General features: G+C 41.7%; 1 protein-coding gene across 5 annotated transcripts in view; it reads right to left on the reverse strand.

Annotated features, from left to right (window-relative positions):
* Positions 1–3,015, reverse strand: part of ACSL4 (acyl-CoA synthetase long chain family member 4) — a 38,285-nt gene extending 35,270 nt beyond the window's left edge. For 4 of the 5 annotated variants that reach the window (XM_074835305.1, XM_074835303.1, XM_074835306.1 and 1 more), the window contains exon 1: positions 2,777–3,014. The gene's annotated coding sequence lies outside the window, so the exon portion shown is untranslated. Of the gene's footprint in view, positions 1–2,776 lie in introns of all 5 variants that reach the window. The other variant, XM_074835302.1, reaches the window with a different exon arrangement.
* Positions 3,016–17,258: the final 14,243 nt, after the last annotated feature.

Below are 17,258 nucleotides of genomic sequence, written 5' to 3' on the forward strand. Positions count from 1 at the left end.
AGCTTTCCCATGGACCCTTCCATATAGCTAGTCTATTCCAAATGGGAATGTGACAGAAAGTCCCAGTTACAGGGAGAAGGAGGTAACTTTGAAATGAAGAGGAACGCCAAAGCAGTCACCCTCTAGCTGCTGTAGAATGCAGGAATATTAAACAGCGTGGCCAATTTTTGAGATGTGCCTTCCCCAAAAAGGGTGGAAGACATTGTACCATCTAAATAACAACCCAACATATGAACAAATGGAACAATACTGTGAATTTTCTCAGGAAATTGCTTCCCTCCTTCCATGAAGCTTCTGTCTTTCCTGAGAAAATAAATGTCCTCAAGCATAGTGACCACATGCTCAGTTGCATATACAATGAAGATTTTCCTTAATAATTAATTCCAACTCTTTTTTAGCTTAAGTAATTCCTTATTCAGAACAGTTTTCTTATAAACAAGCAATCATTCATTTGTCACGTTAACTACCTATTTATTAATCATTAACTTCAATAGATTTTGCATGTTCGCTTGGCTCAGGCTACTGTTTAATATTTCATTTGGGTATTAACTTCACTTAAAACAGTGTAATAGGCTGCATCTATTTTACTAGATACATGTCTTAACAGCACTTGGAATATACTTGTATCTAATGCCTTGCCTTAGTGATTTGTTCAAGAGTGGTTTCTCTAGTTTTATAAAAGGGCTGAAGCATAATCCTCATGTTAGGTGGTGTCATCCACTTAACACTGGTAATTTATTACACTGAAAATTTATAGCTGCTGATAAACGTTTGATTATTCAATCAGCAGACAACAGGCAACACTGTCGCTTGCTTGTGCAGTGTATGTTACAGATGGAGTCAAAGGTAATATGTGAGTAAGGTTTGCATGAGATGCAAATACCCAAATAATTAACACATCATGAAAACCTCACCACAGTGGGGTTCTTGGGGGGGAGGCGTCTTGTCTGTTTCAAGTTTATACAGTTCTGTAGTTTAAGACTGGCAAATACAAAGAAATGAGAGGTAAGTTAAAAAAAAAATTTCTAAAATAACTATATGGAAATATTTAAGACTTCTGTAGAAGTGCATTAAAACATAAACCTTGTATCAATGGATGAAGAGCAGAAAAAAAAAAAAACCAAACCAAACAATCTTTCTGAAACGTTGCTAATTCTGTCTTGTTTGGGAGATAAGATTGGTTTGGGGATTTATTTGTTTAAAATGTAAGATTTTCACCTCTTAGGGAAAAGGAATCCATGTCTTTAATCACTGCAGTTAGTATGAGATGACAAATCCCAAAGATTCAAAATAGTAGAACTTAATTACTAGTGAAAAAAATCACATGCTTCTAATTCCTATTATTTGTAGCTTTGCCAATTTTTGCACTTCAAATTGGCAAGGCTATCAATGCAAGTTTGTCTATAATAGTAAGTGACAAAGCATGTCGTATTTGTATTTTTTGTCGTATTTGTATTTTTATGCCACCACAGTCCAAGATGAAAAGAGGAACTAAGCAAGGACAGATATTATCTTTAACATGACAATCATCTTTCACAACCATCAGGGACTACAGTTGACCATTTACTTTACATGAAACAATCTTTACATCAAATTTCCCCGTAACCTCCATCTGTATTTATTGAGCATCCTCTTTGAAAAAAAACAAAAAAAACAATTATGTTAGAAAAAAAGCGTTATAGTACAAAACAGTTCAAAAGTTTCTGTATTTATTTCATTGAAGCATTAGGTACAACAGCAGCACTAGGTAAGGGGGGGTCTGTACTTGCCCCACTGAGCATCCCCACTCCTGCCGGGGCAGGGGAGGCATGCAGCACACACATTTGCTTTGCAAATAGGCTTCAAAAACCCACAAAGCACACAAGGATACCTTAGAGCACCACAAAACAAACCTTATCTCAGAAGCACGGGTCGAAAAAGAAAACAAGAAACATTCAACCAGTTTCTTGCTGTGCTTTAACAGGTGCTCTTACGACGTGAATCTGGAAAATATGCCCTGCGCGTAGCGTTGAGCAATGAATCAGACTTCCCTGGGTTTCTGCGTGTGCTACATCAGCATCAGACCATATCCTGAGCCCAACCTCCTTTTCTGCATCGAGCAGGAGGCGGCGGGGGGGCTCGGCGGGAGGAGATGGCACTGTCGCTGTGCTGGGCAGGCCCCGGAGCCCGCGGGGGGCCCCGGAGAGCGGACAGGAGCGGGGGGGGCTGCCAAGGCACCCCCGGAGCGGAGCGGCCGCCCCCGTGGCCGGTCAGCGGGGCAGGAGCAGGGGATGCTGCTGCCGGCCAGGAGCAGCGGCGCCGGGCCCCGAGGAAAGGGCGGGCAGCCGCGGGAGGAGACGGCACTGCCCCACGGGCCGCGGCCAGGGCAGCTGCGGCGCGGGATGCTCCGCGAGTGCGGAGCGGGCTGCGCCCCGGCGCGGGGAGGGCGTTAGCGCAGGGAACGGACGCTCCTGCGGGGGTTATTGAGGGTAACCAGCCCGAGCCCCCCGCTCCGCGCTCCCCGACGGGCTCTCCAGGGCTCGGGCCCGGCTCCCGCCCGGGGGCCGCCGCGCTGCCCCCTCCCCGCGCCGGGGTGCCGGGCCCGGGCGCATCCCCCCCATGCCCGCGGCTCCAGCGAGGCTGGGAGGGACCTGACCTCGCGTAACCCCCCCCGCTCCTTCCCTCAGCTGACCCGGCTGCCTCCGCCCAGGCGGGCGGCAGCCCCGGTCCCACCCCCGGCGGGGAGCGCCGGCCCCGCGCCCTCCTCCGTGCGCCGGGAGACCCTCCCGCCCCTCACCTCGTCCCAGATGCTGCCGAGGGGCACCGAGGGACCTGCCCCGTCCCTCCGCTCCGCTCCCGTCGCCGCCCTCCCCGGGCCGTTACGCTGCGCGGAGCGCGGACTCTCCTCGCGTGGCCACCTCGTCCCGACGCTGCCGGCGGAGAATGGGGGTCCGCGGCTGGACCGGCCGCTAAAATGGCTGAGAGCGCGGGGAGAGGGAGGGAGAGGCGGGCGGGGGGAGCGGCGGGGCGGAGCAGGCCCCGCTCTGCCGGTGCCGCCGGCCAATCCTCCCGCCGCCGCCGCCGTGACGCGCCGCCGCGGAGGAAGGGGAAGGGGCGGGGGCGGGGCGAGGCCGGCGCCGGGCGCGGGGTCTCCGGGTGTCAGGCGGGGCCGGGCCGCCCGGGCCCTGCTCCCCCCTCGCCGTGGGGCTGAGCTGGGCCGGGGACCGAGGTGTCCCCTGTCCCCAGGGGCTGGCAGCCCGGAGGGGGGGGAGGGAGGGAGGGAGGGAGGGAGGGAGGGGGATGTCTGGGGAGGGCGGGCTGCCCGCGGGCGTTCGGCAGAGCGCTCTCCCACTGCCGGCCTGCGCAGCTCCGCTGTTTATTTTGTTAGTTTTCCAGTCAGTCAGGCCGATGGGCACATGGCAAAACCCACTTCAAGCCCCAGCCCCAGCCTCCCTAAGCGCAGCCGGCCTCCCTGCTCCTGTCAGCAGGCTCGCACTGGAAGTAGTAAGGCCGCTAGGCAGGATCTGTCAGGCTGGACTAGGCAGCATGAAGGTCTGCTAGCCAGTTCTATCTCCTGGTACAGCCCAGAGACCACCCAGCTGGGTCGGAGACCCCATGGTCTTTACCCGGAACACAAGAAATGGGTTTCATCGGCAGCACTGGTGAGAGCAACTGGGATTACACTGCGGTTCAAAAAGCCAGAGGCCACAAATACCTCTATGATTCATGCGTGAGTTTGCCAGATGGTTTTACGTGTTTTGGAGTCTGAGGCATCTTCAGAAGAGAAATAGCACTAAATAACTAACTTTGACAAGACACATAGCCACTTCTTAATGACGGGTAAAGGAAGAGGAAACATTTCATGCTCCATCTATGCCGAGCAGAAGTCCAGCACAATCCTCCCCCACCCCATATGGAGTGGGACTGAGTGTGAAAAAAGCAAAATTACAAAACAAGCCATAGCTGTATTTGGTAACAAGAGCTTGCTCCTATAAAAGATGACACCTTGCAGGCAGCTAAAATTTGCTGGTGACAACTGCATATGCAACATGGATGTTATATTTAATAGTTCACATTCTTAGAGAAGCAGTAAGCACCTCACTTCCTTGGATGGAGGCTGAACTGAATCACTGTAAGGTTTTCGCTTTGCTTGGCCTCTATGAATTTCAGGGCAGTCCGTTATTACTCTCACTTTGTTCTAATTTGTTTTAAACCCCATAGTTTTGCTTAATGTCAAATCATCACAGGGCCTGGATTGTGCCAGATGCCCAAAGGCACATCTGTTTTATGCAGATTAAATATTTTTTTGACCTAATCTTCTTGTATTTAGGAAAGGTTAGGCAAACAAACTTGCTACAAATTTTTTTTCCAACTAAAACACTGACGAATTAGCGTATCTTCTAATTCTTTCTCATAAACAGTAAATGGATAAGAGAATATATTTGTATTTTTTTCCAACTATTTTATACTTCCTATAGTCTTAAGTTTTGAATTAACTGAGTTTGGATTTACGGTGATGTATCCTGCTCATGGGTAAGGAAGCATGTCTTGTGCATAAGCCAGCTAGAGCACTGGAATGGCCATGGTGGGTCAGACCAGGGACTGGGTTAGCAAGCACTACATGCTGTTTCCAACGGTGGCTGGTCATCTCCCGGAAAGATACGGATTCTGCTTTTTTCTGCTCTTGATAGACAAATCAATGGAAGAAAAATCCAATTGCTTTCTTAATCCATATAAGCTTCTGGCATCTACAGCTTGATGTAGGTCCACAGTTTTGACTTCATGCTTTGTGAAAATCACTTCTGTATGTTTTGAGCCTTCTGTCTGGTATTTCCATTTGATGTCCCCTTTGCGTTAATTAACCATCAATTATCATTCTCTCTTAACTGTCTCCATGCCACTCCTTGTTTTATAGATTTGTATCACAGATTCCTTGCACTACTGCCTCATTCATCTCTTCTAGGCTGACAAGTCTGATGTTTTCCAAGCACAGTTTCATAGTACCTCTGACAGATTTAAGTTGGAGTTTCCATCTCTCTACCTCAGACTGCATGTTCTTGCTCCCACGTGGATTTCAGGTGCTCCAAGTTGTGCATTTCTGCTGAGTACAACTCTTCCCTCACCTATTCCTTTATGCCCTGCCTATTGGAGACCTCACCAAGCCATGGAGACCTCCTCATCAACCTCTTCTTGGCCCTGGACAAGCTGGCCTTGTGTGCCATAGCAAGAAGCTCAGTGGGGAATCCTGGTGCCTTCGGTGCTTGTCCACTCATGTCCCCAAGCTGGACGCCACTGCATCACATCCAGGTTCAGTGGTGTTGTCAGGGGTGCCCAACAAAATGCTTTGTTACAAAAGGATAAACATCTGAGTCAAATTATTTCGGCAAAGTTGGAAACAAATTTTGGTTAATTACAATCTAAGGAAGAACCAGAACCTGTCAGGTTATACTTACAATAATGAGTCCTAAAATTAAACTCACTATAGAGGGGGTATCCAAGTGAAGAGTCAAATATACCTTGTTCTGTGAAGGCTTTAGAAACAGCACTATGGGAAAACTTTCCTGTTGCTACAGGTATGCAAAGGCCTAACTGAATTACGTAGGATCTACTGATGTCGCAGTTGATCTTTTATTTGTCATAAGAAATAGTTATGTTTAAAGTAGTTCTTTGAAAGCTTTCAAACATTCTTTTTTGAAAGCAAAGTAGAAACAGATTTATTTGCTGTCTATAAATAAAGCTATGGTCAACTAGCAATACCCTGAGGGTAAGTAGGTGGAATACTTCCAAAGGCTTCAAAACAGGTAGCTAAGAAAAGCAAGCTTACTGTGAGGAAGCTTACATTCACTACAAGACCTCAGAAATGCTTTTGCAAGCATTTTAGGAGTCCACAAAACAAAAAGTAAAACTGCCTTTCTATAACAGTATGTCACATTATCTTTAAAACCAAATCTGACTGAAAGGATTCTCATTTTCTTTCATGTTGCAACTGCTTTGTATCTTTCCAGTAAGAAAAACCCAGCAATGATCTCTGTGGAATGTGATCAGTATAGGACAGCTTCCCAGACAGTGCAATTGTTCTGTACCAAATGCTAATTTTCATCCTTATCACAGAGGTCAAAAAGAACCAAGAGAAAGGTATGTTGAGGAGAAACTAAAGCCAGTCTAAAAGGTCTCTGTTTTTCACCCATGGTTCAGGGCAAGCTTGGAAATAGTCAACAGCTTCTCACCTCATTCCTGATATCAGCAAAGGGATTGCATAATGTTAGCACTTTTAATCCAAGTCAATATTTGGAGCCCTGTGGGTTGTTATTTATATTAGGAGCAGTGACTGGTGAAATCAACTATTTCTTTGATGCAATCATGTTTCTTCACAGAGTGTACAGTTAGAATCAAAACAACAGAAAACAAATTTTTTACACAAACTTTGCCATTTTGTAGCAAACACTGTCCAAAAAAAAAAAAAAAAGTTGCGTCAGTTTTGTCTCAGGCTGGTAAAGTTTTACTGTGTTGCTTTTTCTTTTTTTTTAATTATATTTCTGCTACTTCTTAAACTTAGAGCACATCATTAAAGAAAAGCTGAAGCTTGTTAGACCTCCACGTTAGCTCTGCTCATCAGGAGTAACATACTTTTGTTCACTCTAGATCTTTTTAAACTGACTCTTGGGTTTGAAAAGAAAACACAACAAAACCAACATAGTGGTCTGTCATACACATTTGGTGACACAAAGGATTATTGATCTCTGCAAAGAAGTGCATTTCAAGGAGGAATTTCAAGTAGGGGGGAATTGAGGGATGGCCTATTGAATAAAGGGCAGTGTTTTAAGAGAAGGGGCCTACTTCCAAATGTATGAATTGTTTTGTTCTTTGATGCTTTTTGTTCAAACTGGTTCCATTCCCTTCTTATTCATATATATGAAACCGGATTGGAAAATTAGCTGCAAATCTGTTTGTAACAGTCTCCATAAAATTACCAATTTCTGTATTTTACATAAAGAATAAATCTTTATCACATCTAGTATCTACAGCCAATATACTGGGCCTTTTGAGAAGGAGCAGGGGGAAAGTAGAGACAGAGTCTGATAGGTCTTTTGAACTAAAAAACTTTACTCCATTTTGCTACCCTGATCTACACAAATATAACCTCTTATTCTGAGTCATTATGTAGAAAAATGTACAGCAACTTGCAAGCATTGAACATATACTTGCATTACGTAATTAAATCTTTAGTTTAAGCCATATTCCATGCATGAAACAGAAACATGTACCTGCTTGCAGACATTTGTATTCTGTAAAAACATCACATTCATTACATGCTCAGATCCCTGCAGAGTTTAGAGCTACTTTCTTTTCCAGAGGTAATGCCTGGCAGTAACTTTCTGCCTGCTTAGGCAGCAAGAGAGATTCATAGATTACCCAGATACCTATTATGCCCCACAACACTTAAATATCTGCAGCATTTCAGAGGCTGCGATATACTCAGTTAATTCATCAGACAATATGTACAGCCCAGTAGGCTTCAAGATCCCATAGCTATGAATGCACAGATACTCACGTTTCTGTGCTTGGATTTTGATTCTTTCATCCAAGTGGGCACCTAGTTATTTAATGATCTTGGGTCAAATCAGCACTTCATGGACAGTACCATTGAGATCGGTAGGTTTGCATACCACATAAAGTCAAAGGAGAATGCAGTTTCAATGTTGTCTTACTGCACAGTTTATGACAAAACTGAAAAGTCCCATCAGGAGCAAAACTTTAGAGTATTAGATCCTAAATAGGATGTGGACATAGAATTCCTGACTGAAGAATACACATTTTAAGAAAGGAAAGCAGTATTGACAGAGATATTTCTGATCTATACCACAATAAATCTAGGGAAAGATTTGGTACTCTAATTTTGCTGCTGCAAACAATTACATGTCTTATTAGTAGAACACAGGCAACTGCACAATCATTAGATTGCTGTACAAAATAAACTACCTAAAAATGATTTTCTGGACTTTAGAGGGAACTTTGAACAGTCATTACAAGGAGGACTTTGAGTAGTTCTCACATAATGAAATACGTTCTAGTGCTGCCTAGAGATGTTCAAAAGAAAGAAAATAAAATGCTATAAAATTTTAATGTTTTCTTAATTTTTCACGAGATCCAGTCAAAAGTGCCTGACCACAGTTAGCAATAGGCACAACAGTCCAGGCTTACTATAAAGAGCCTGTTAGATTAGGATAGATTAGGGCTAAAAATATGGCTAAATAATTGGCTTCTTCCAGTCTATTCCACACTCTTGTCATCAGGATCTCTTGAGTCTTACAATTTCCTCTAAGGGAATCATAGCATTTTAAACACTATGGTGGCCTAATTTAGCATGAAATAATTTGGGGAATTCATTAGAGCAAAGACTGTTATTCAGTGAGGACCTTGACCTCAATAGTTTTTCTATTTACATATACCATGGCAGAAGTTTGTCTTAACAGAAACAGCGAAGCCAATCTTCTAATCAATACTTTTTTCCACAATTAGATTTATTTAGAACCTAGATAGCTAAAAAAATATTTACTTACCATAACTTTGTTCCAATTTGTCATCTGAGCTCATTTTTTATAAAAATATGATACTCAATTAGAAAAAAAAGTCCTAATCATGTATGCCTGTGGGCTGACCGCCACTTCAAGTACACTTCTGAGGAATATGTAACAGGCAAGTACAAACAATATCCTCTGTTGTACTCCCATACAAATGGGAGCAGTTGCATGTGCACGTATTCATCCGAATTTATAATGTGAGAAGTTATGTTGGTAAGATTAGAATGACTCAATTTACTGCTTATCTGTTTGTAGTCATTCCTGTAAGTTTTGGGGGCAAATATACATCAGTAGATTTGCATGAAGGACAGACATAATCTTGTGTACGAAAGATGTTTTGGTGCATGAAGGAATACTTACTCATTTTAGAATAACTGGCTTCCTAAGTAACAATTTAACTATTACACAAAGATTAAATGGTGTGTTTCTTTGTTTACTGCTCTTTCATTTCTTAAAGCAAAAAACATAAATCAACTCATAGTCCGTAACACTGACAGACTGTGAGCTCTTTTCTATACTTATTCATGTAAAATCACATCTAAGAGAAATTTCTGAAAATTATTTGGTGATAAATTGGCAATCTACTTATGCAAGTCTTATAAAGTCTTGTTAATTGTGAACTCCCTTGTGTAATTTTTTTAAAGCAACTGTAAATGACTCTTGGAACATCTGTTTCTATGATTACATATCCCTGCAAGAATCAGCACAAACTGATCCTGCTTTCATCAGATCACTGTGCCCAGAAGGTAAGATTATGGAGTCACAACACAAAACTCCAGTCCAAGGACAGAACTATTATATATGGAATGATAAAATGGTTTGGGTTGGAAGGGACCTTAAAGATCACCTAGTTCCAGCCGCTGTACCACAGGCAGGGACACCTTCCACTAGCCCAGGTTGCTCAAAGCCCCGTCCAACCTGGCCTTGAACACTGCCAGGGAGGGGGCAGCCACAGCTTCTCTGGGCAACCTGTGCCACTGCCTCACCACCCTCACAGGGAAGAATTTCTTACTTATACCTAATCTGAATCTACCCTCTTTCAGTTTAAAACCACTACCCCTCATCCTGTCACTACACTCCCTGATCAAGAGTCCCTCCCCAGTTGTCCTGTAGCCCCTTTAAGTACTGGAAGGCCACTATTAGGTCTCCTCAGACCCGCTCAAGCAGGTCCATGTCTTTCTGATGTTGGGGGCCCCAGATCTGGACACCGAACTGCAGGGGGGGGGTCTCATAAAAACAGAGTAGAGGGGGAGAATCACCTTTAAAGCAAGTAGATAGCCTTCCAGTCTTAAAATATTCTACACAACCTAAATTACAGCAAGCTGCCAGTCTGCCCTGACATGCTCCAGAAGTTCTGCTTCAGCTTGTTCCTGGACTTGTAAGGACGTCCTTAAAAAACAGTCTTGCAGTTTCTATCCTTTCTGTCATGATTTACAAGATGGAGTGCCTATAAGAATCTCATTTACTCAGCTTGTCAAAAAGTCAGGATTTTGCTGGAATTCAAATTATATTATTTTCATTCTGTCTTTGCAGCAAAACTTTCTGTCGTATCTTGTTTTTTCTAGCACTGCCTCTTTCTTCAGAGGCTGATTGATCACTACATTGTTTCCCATCAGTCCAATAGAATTGCCTCCATAGCACTGCGGACCATTGAAAAAAGAACACAAATTCCAGGAGAAGAGCCTTTTGAAATGTTATTTATGGACAGTTTGCAGTAGTGGTACTGACCCCCTCAGCAATTTCGCATATTGCACTGAACAGTGCAATAACTGTGTATGATTTTTTTTTCTTGGTCATCTTTTTCAGAACCTTTAGAAGTCACCCACAAAACATTCCCCACATACACTTTTATGTCTCCCATCCACACATGTCTATATAGGCTCTTGCTTACATCAACAAATATGCCAGAGTAACAAGTTCCTACATTCTTAGCATTTTTCATTCAACAAGTCAACATTTCCTTTGCATAGTAGCCTCACTGTCAAAATCTTTGGGTCTAAATTGATCTGTTTCCATTCATAAATATTTGTGGTTTGCAAAATATCTATCCATGAAAAAAACAGAAATTACATACAACGATGAGAAGTACACCTTAACACAGTGTCTTCCGAAAAGATATTTGAATACTTACCTTAAGAAGTACTGCCCATGCGATCAAGGATTTGACTGGGCACTCAGGTCTATAAAGTAAAAGCACTTTTAATGAAGACTCCAGGTGAACATCAATCTTTAACACTCTGGTAAAGTTAACAAAACTGTGACTGTTTTAAATGCTTCCACTTGGCTTCTCTTTTGCTATTAAAACAGAAGAGAGTTCTACTTACACAATCAGTTTGTCATATCAGTAGCTGCTACTTACTTGTACATGTTGTTCCTTGGGTTTCCAATTAACATCATATATACAAGAAATATTAATAGAATATGCTTAATTTACACAACACTTTTAATGACTGTGCTTTCATTTCTGTCAGTAGGTCCACTACAAGTTGATTCCTGGAGTCAATTATTTAATTTATTCACATAACTCTATATATGCAGATTGTTTGCAAAAATAATTGTTATTGTTGTTGTAGTTACAGAAGAGGTAAATGCTTGTGAATGAAACCTAGTTCCGAATATTTGCAGACACCAGAGTTGGGGTGGGGAATGGCTGCGTTCGGAGGTGTGCTCTGCTCCTGCTGGTCTTGTACTCAGAATTCAAAACTGCCTGAAAGTAGACACCATCACATTATCTGTAATGATATCTGGCTCCAAAGGCCAGCTCAGGTATCAGTATTGCACACAGCTGACAAATACCATGATAACAGTTTATTTTTGTTCAGATGAATAGTATCACTTACAGACCTATTTTCTTACTGGACAATGATAGTTAAGAAAGATGATGCTGGGGCATTCCAGCTTTAGCCCACGTTGCCTAGATAATTTAACTGCTTCATTAATATACAATAGAAGCATCTTCAAATAAAAAAAGACTTGTAGCAGCTTGAGAAAATTAGAAGCTAGTGCAAAAATAGCCAGGGTAACAAAAGGTGCATTATATTCACTAGACAAACAGCATGAGCAATTCCATCTCTTACCAAGTTTTAGAATATTATTTTCATGACTTCTTCCAACTGTATCACTGGGGCTAACAAGAAATGTTACTCTCCACAAACTTTGCCTTTCTTATCTCCTGATTATCAAGGCTACAAACAGCACTATATCTATTTTTTCTTTAAGCATTCTTGATCAGTATTTACAGTAACGCTCTTCGGGAGAAAAGTCAAGAGTAGCATAAGTCTTAGTTTAGGACAATGGAGCACAGCAGTGGTAGCACTTCTCCTCTCTTCACAGTTTAAACATCAGTTAGTTCTGCCCACAGAGGTTGTTCAGCAAGCTCTGAGAATCACAAGTGCAGAGCGTGTAGTGGAGGATTATGTGCTAGTTCTCAGAATTTAAAGGGTTTCTTAAAACAAAGCAGATATATTTCTAAGACATGTTTTCACACTGGATTTATGTACGTTATGGTAAGCTCTGAACTCCCAAAATATCAGCTGCATCTGTCTTGGGGTGGTGTAGTAAGTTCATTCCTTCTTAGGAGCAAATTTCTCATACTAAAAAGTAAATTCTGTAACTTGAAGACTTAAAAAGCACATAATAGAACATAATTTCACTCTTTCCCCTTTTTATCTCTGCTGTCTATCAGAGTTCTTTTTATATCTGAACACACTCTCTTATAAAGTAATTTATTTCTTTTTGTTCATTAATCCAGCCTGCAATCTGCTTCCATTGAACTTAACCGCAAACTTCCAGTACCATCACAGGGAATGTTTGGTGTCCATGTTCACCAAAGCAGACCTGGCTGGATGGGAGGAGGGGGCAGACTATGCCCGCAGACATCCCACAAGCTTTACAATGCTTTTTTAGCAGTTGGAGTGCAAACAGTTGATTTTAGCCCAGAGAAGCTGTGGCTGCCCCCTCCCTGGCAGTGTTCAAGGCCAGGTTGGACGGGGCTTTGAGCAACCTGGGCTAGTGGAAGGTGTCCCTGCCCATGGCAGGGGGGTTGGAACTAGGTGATCTTTAAGGTCCCTTCCAACCCAAACCACTCCATGATTCTATGAAACGTTACAGAAGTGTTAAAGCATCTTAAGCAGAAAGCTTGTCAAGGAAAGCTCAGGATTCAGCAGTCAGCTCCAGACCAGGGCTCTTCCTGTGCAGGACAAAAGATGTTACATTGTCCAATGACAGAAGAAACTACTTGTTTATACTGACACAACTCCAGCATCCCTGGGGTTTTTTGTTTGTTTGTTTTTCAATGGACTCCAGAAAAAGCAAGCATTAGCTAGAGATCATGAGTAAAGGGGAAAAAGAAAAGGAAGTCCATCATTGTCTTTTTAGATTAGAAATCTTCAGCTGGTGGTTTAGGCTCCCGTCCTATGGAAACAGGTCTGAGCCCACAGCCACACACCGCACATCCATACTCTGAAGGAACTTGCATTTGGACTCCTATCAGAGAGTAAATGTGAATGTCAAATCACTAGAGTCCATTTCAGAGATGTTAATGGGAAATATTTTAGAAAACAGTACCTGGAGGTTCTGTAAGAGGCAGACATGGTTTTTAGGTAGTATGTATGTATGTTGGATAGACTTTGCAACCTATGTTTCATTTATATTTCCCTAGTCTAAACTAATCTTTATTCACCTGCAATTTTGTTGTTATGTTTGACTCCTAAGAAACTTTCACTCGATTCATTCTTTGGGACAGAACCTTTGTGTTGGATAGGCTGGCTTACTTTCAAAATTACCTGTTGATCTAGCCAAGTGGAGGGATGCTCCCTAACGTTAAATCATGTAATTCATATTCCCCTGGAAAGAGCAGAGAACTTCCTGATTCAACTTCCTCCTGTCACAGACTGCAAATCTAGGTTGCTTTCAGATTTTGATCCCTGTTATGTTACCTATTAAGGGGGAGAACAGGAAACTGGGCAGCAACACCACCATGCTTTAATGAGCTGTGAGTGTAGGGATTGGCATCAGTAACCTCCAACCTCTGTCACTAAAATAAACTGCTTATCCTTTCAATGTAGGGGTACTTGTAGCTCAAAGGTGTTGTTAAAATTAAGTAGCTAATGTTAATAATTCAATTTAAAGATGCATAAAGTGGTTATTAGGACATGGACTAGGGAGAAGACCCACTGTTGTGAATTCTTACACAATTGATCAAGTAGCCTTTCTCCTTAGACACTCGAGAAGACCAGTACTCAAATATCATCATTCCCAGTGTTGATGTAGAAACAATCCAACAAAAAGAATAAGATAAATTGGATTGCCAGAACCCTCCCATTGTATTTTACTTCTAATATTTTGAAGGGTAAATTTGAAATAATTTTGATAACTGAAAGTGGAGCGACATTGCTGACATTGCTGAACGCTACAGAGCTGCAGTAGCTATCTATTCTGTTTTCAATTCATTTTTATCTTGTTTGATTTGACAGTAGTTATGTGTCATTCCAGTACCAGTCCAAATTATATTAGCATAAACTGTGCTACTGGGTTTTGCTCTTAATGTCTTCATTCAGTCTGTCCACAGTAGTACTGATGGCAGCCAACCATCTAACTATATGTTTTCACAACAGTGCCCGCAATACTTTGTAATTCCAGGTACCATCTTTTATTGAAATGAAATTTAGGCCATGAAGTTGCTACAACCCAGACTGGGAGCCCAGGGAGTCATAAAGGATTCATGATCCCCTTGGGTTAAATTAAGGTGAAGCGACACCAAACGACCAGTTAAAATGTTTTACTGGCAGTAGAAACGACTTGAACTTGGAAAAGGATAGTAAACAATGTGGCCTCTTATTGATAATCTATAAGAAAGAAAAGAAAGGCACTTAAAAGAAAAGGAAGGGAGAGAAAGAGCATCAAACAATCTGGATCACCACCCCAGGTTCCAGCATTGTCTCAGGTCCAGTAATCTTGGGTGGTGGGTGCACACACAGCAATGTTTTCTGTCACCCTTTAAGTTTGTTTTATCGGCTGATTTGCATCCTAGATGAGGAGCATGAGAGATGAGGAAAGGTGCAGCATGGGTTCTGCGCATGTGTTGAGGGGGGATGGGGTGCATTAACCCTTTCGTCCAGTTGAGTCAGTGGTCATGATCTCCCCCTGCCACCTTTACTTTTCCCACAGTTACTGCTGGTTTTCGCTGACTTCATGCTCCTCAGGCAACCAAGTCAAGTCAAGCACTGACACAATGCTGCTGAAGAGAATTAAAAGCTACATCCTTTTTCAATGTTACCCTGACATTCACTTCCTTTCCCAGAAATGGCTGACCACAGGAAAGCCTATAGACTGAAATATTGCTATGCAGAATAAACAATTACTCCTATGAACAGCAGAGCTAATGAAGCCCACCTGTTTTTTTTTTTAAAGAGATTTGAATCCCTTGCTCTTTTTCTTCCATGGATTCCTTGATTAATAAGGTCTGACCTCTCATTTCACAACTTGTGCTGTTAGTATATAAAAGATCATTTCCATGATAAACCAGGTTGTCATGTGCCTCTGCACATGCAATTCCTGTTTATCTGCAATTTTGACTCAATATCAAATTCTTTTCAAAAAGCAAATTGATCTCAACTTTAAAAACACTCTCAAGCCTTTAACTAGCTAAGTCATATGTAGCTGTTTACACTGTTATACAGAAGTTGTCTGATGAACTTCAGCCCACACACAGGATTAAAAACAATAAAAAGCTTATAAGGTGGGATACCTTTTTCTTGTAGAGCTTTTACAGTGAAGTCTTGGGTCAGTCCAAGTTATCTTGTGAAAGAAGCTTTGTCCAATGTCTCAGCTAGGAATTTTAGATGAGGAAAAACTAAAGCACCACTCTCCTTGCTCAAATTTACTCTCAAAATTAGGTTTATAATCGATGCTACAGTTTCCTCTTTTTCCCTGGATTAAGAATCTAAAATGTTAAATATTTTTATAGTCCTGTCCTATATGATACAACAGCACTTTAAGTGCATACAGTACTTGCAGTATAGGGGAAGCACTACAAACAGAAATGACACTCTAATTTCTAAACATCTGCTTTTACTTCTGCTACTCATTTAATGGTAAACCTATCACTTAATTTCTGAGACTCCTATCCAATTTTCTCTTTTATGCAGTAAAACCAGCAAATGCTACCTCAATGCAATTCCTATTACTTTACACTCCATGCACAAAATTTAGGACCTTTCAGAATTCATCTTGCAAATAGACATAATTAAACCATAAACCATAATTACCACACAAAGCAAAGGAATAAGGACAGATATTTCGACAAAAACGAGACACCGTGAGAACTGCATCAGGCATTTAGTGAGCTTCCATTGACTTCAGCAGCATAAGGCTCTGTCCTTACTAAGAGGCCAGCACCTTAGATGACTGAAATATTATCAGATATTATCAAATTAATCTCCAGTATGACCCCACTGACTCCTCTGGTGCTACACTGGGCACAAGTCTGGCCCACATGCTATAGAAAGTGTTGGCACAAATGTAAGGGAGCTCAGGAAAAATGGTAGAGGATTTGTGATGAACAGGAGGCTTAAACAGTTTTAAACCAACCACCCAAGGTTTAACTTTAGACTAATTATTTTTCTATGGTGTAACTTAATGGCAATTCCTCTTAATACTGGATTTAAAAGTTTAAAATAAGCAAGCCATTTTCAATACCATGGGAGGTCTACAGTAATAATACCAATTAAGCCTAATAATCTCATAAATCTGTAGCTCTAAGACATTCCCTTGGGTGTTAGGTGATACTTTAGCCAAATACTGAAATGTGAGATTCCAGCAAATAAACAAATAAAGAGTTTTAGCAAGGCAAGATTAAAATGCCTGCCATTAACCCAAAGTAATCATGAATAAAGGCTGTCAAGTTTTTATCTAATGATCAACGTATTCCCAGGATTCCTGCTTTTTTCCCCCACAGGCTAGGTGAGGAAATTGAACAAGGATGTGTAATATTAATGATAACATCAAGTTTTTTAGTCCTGTCTGGAGACAGAATGGGTGCAAATGCTGGATCTGATGAGTGGACTTCCTGAGAATTATTCTTCAAGATATTTCAAAGTAAACTACCCCATTTGCAAAGAAGATATGAACCCTCACCCTTTCCCTAACACACCCCCCCTTTTAAGGATCAGAGAAGACAGGAGAGGGAAGAAACACCTGGGAATTAAATTTCAGAATCTGATTAAGAATTTTAAAATCCTTGGTTCTACAAGGCTTAGACTACTATGCTCTACTCTTTATAGTTTAGGCAAAATATTTGAGATTATTCAGGCCATTCAACATCCAAAAATACATTGTGGAAGCCTCTTGCTTCTGCTAATAGGCAGATGTATCTAGGTGTCTGTGTAACAGTACTCAAGCAGGATTATCGAGAGTTAGATTTACTGTTTATTTTGACATTCTATTGACACAACTTGTATCTATGCAGCAAGCTCTATCCCAAATTGCTAGTGAGTTGTGCTGCTTGCAACCTTTACTATTTTTTTTGCCTCACATTCTCTTCCCCAAAACCACTCTGCCTTTGTAGTATGACAGTGACTAGGTCATTTCCATTTCTTTGCTAAAAATCACCTGCTTCGAAGAAAGGAAAGGACATCTGTTTAACAGCAGTAACCACTAGAAGACTGGAAGCCTGACTTCTTTTCTCAGAGGTGCAAA

Source organism: Strix aluco, chromosome 10 (assembly GCF_031877795.1).
Source record: "Strix aluco isolate bStrAlu1 chromosome 10, bStrAlu1.hap1, whole genome shotgun sequence".
Lineage (NCBI taxonomy): Eukaryota > Metazoa > Chordata > Aves > Strigiformes > Strigidae > Strix > Strix aluco.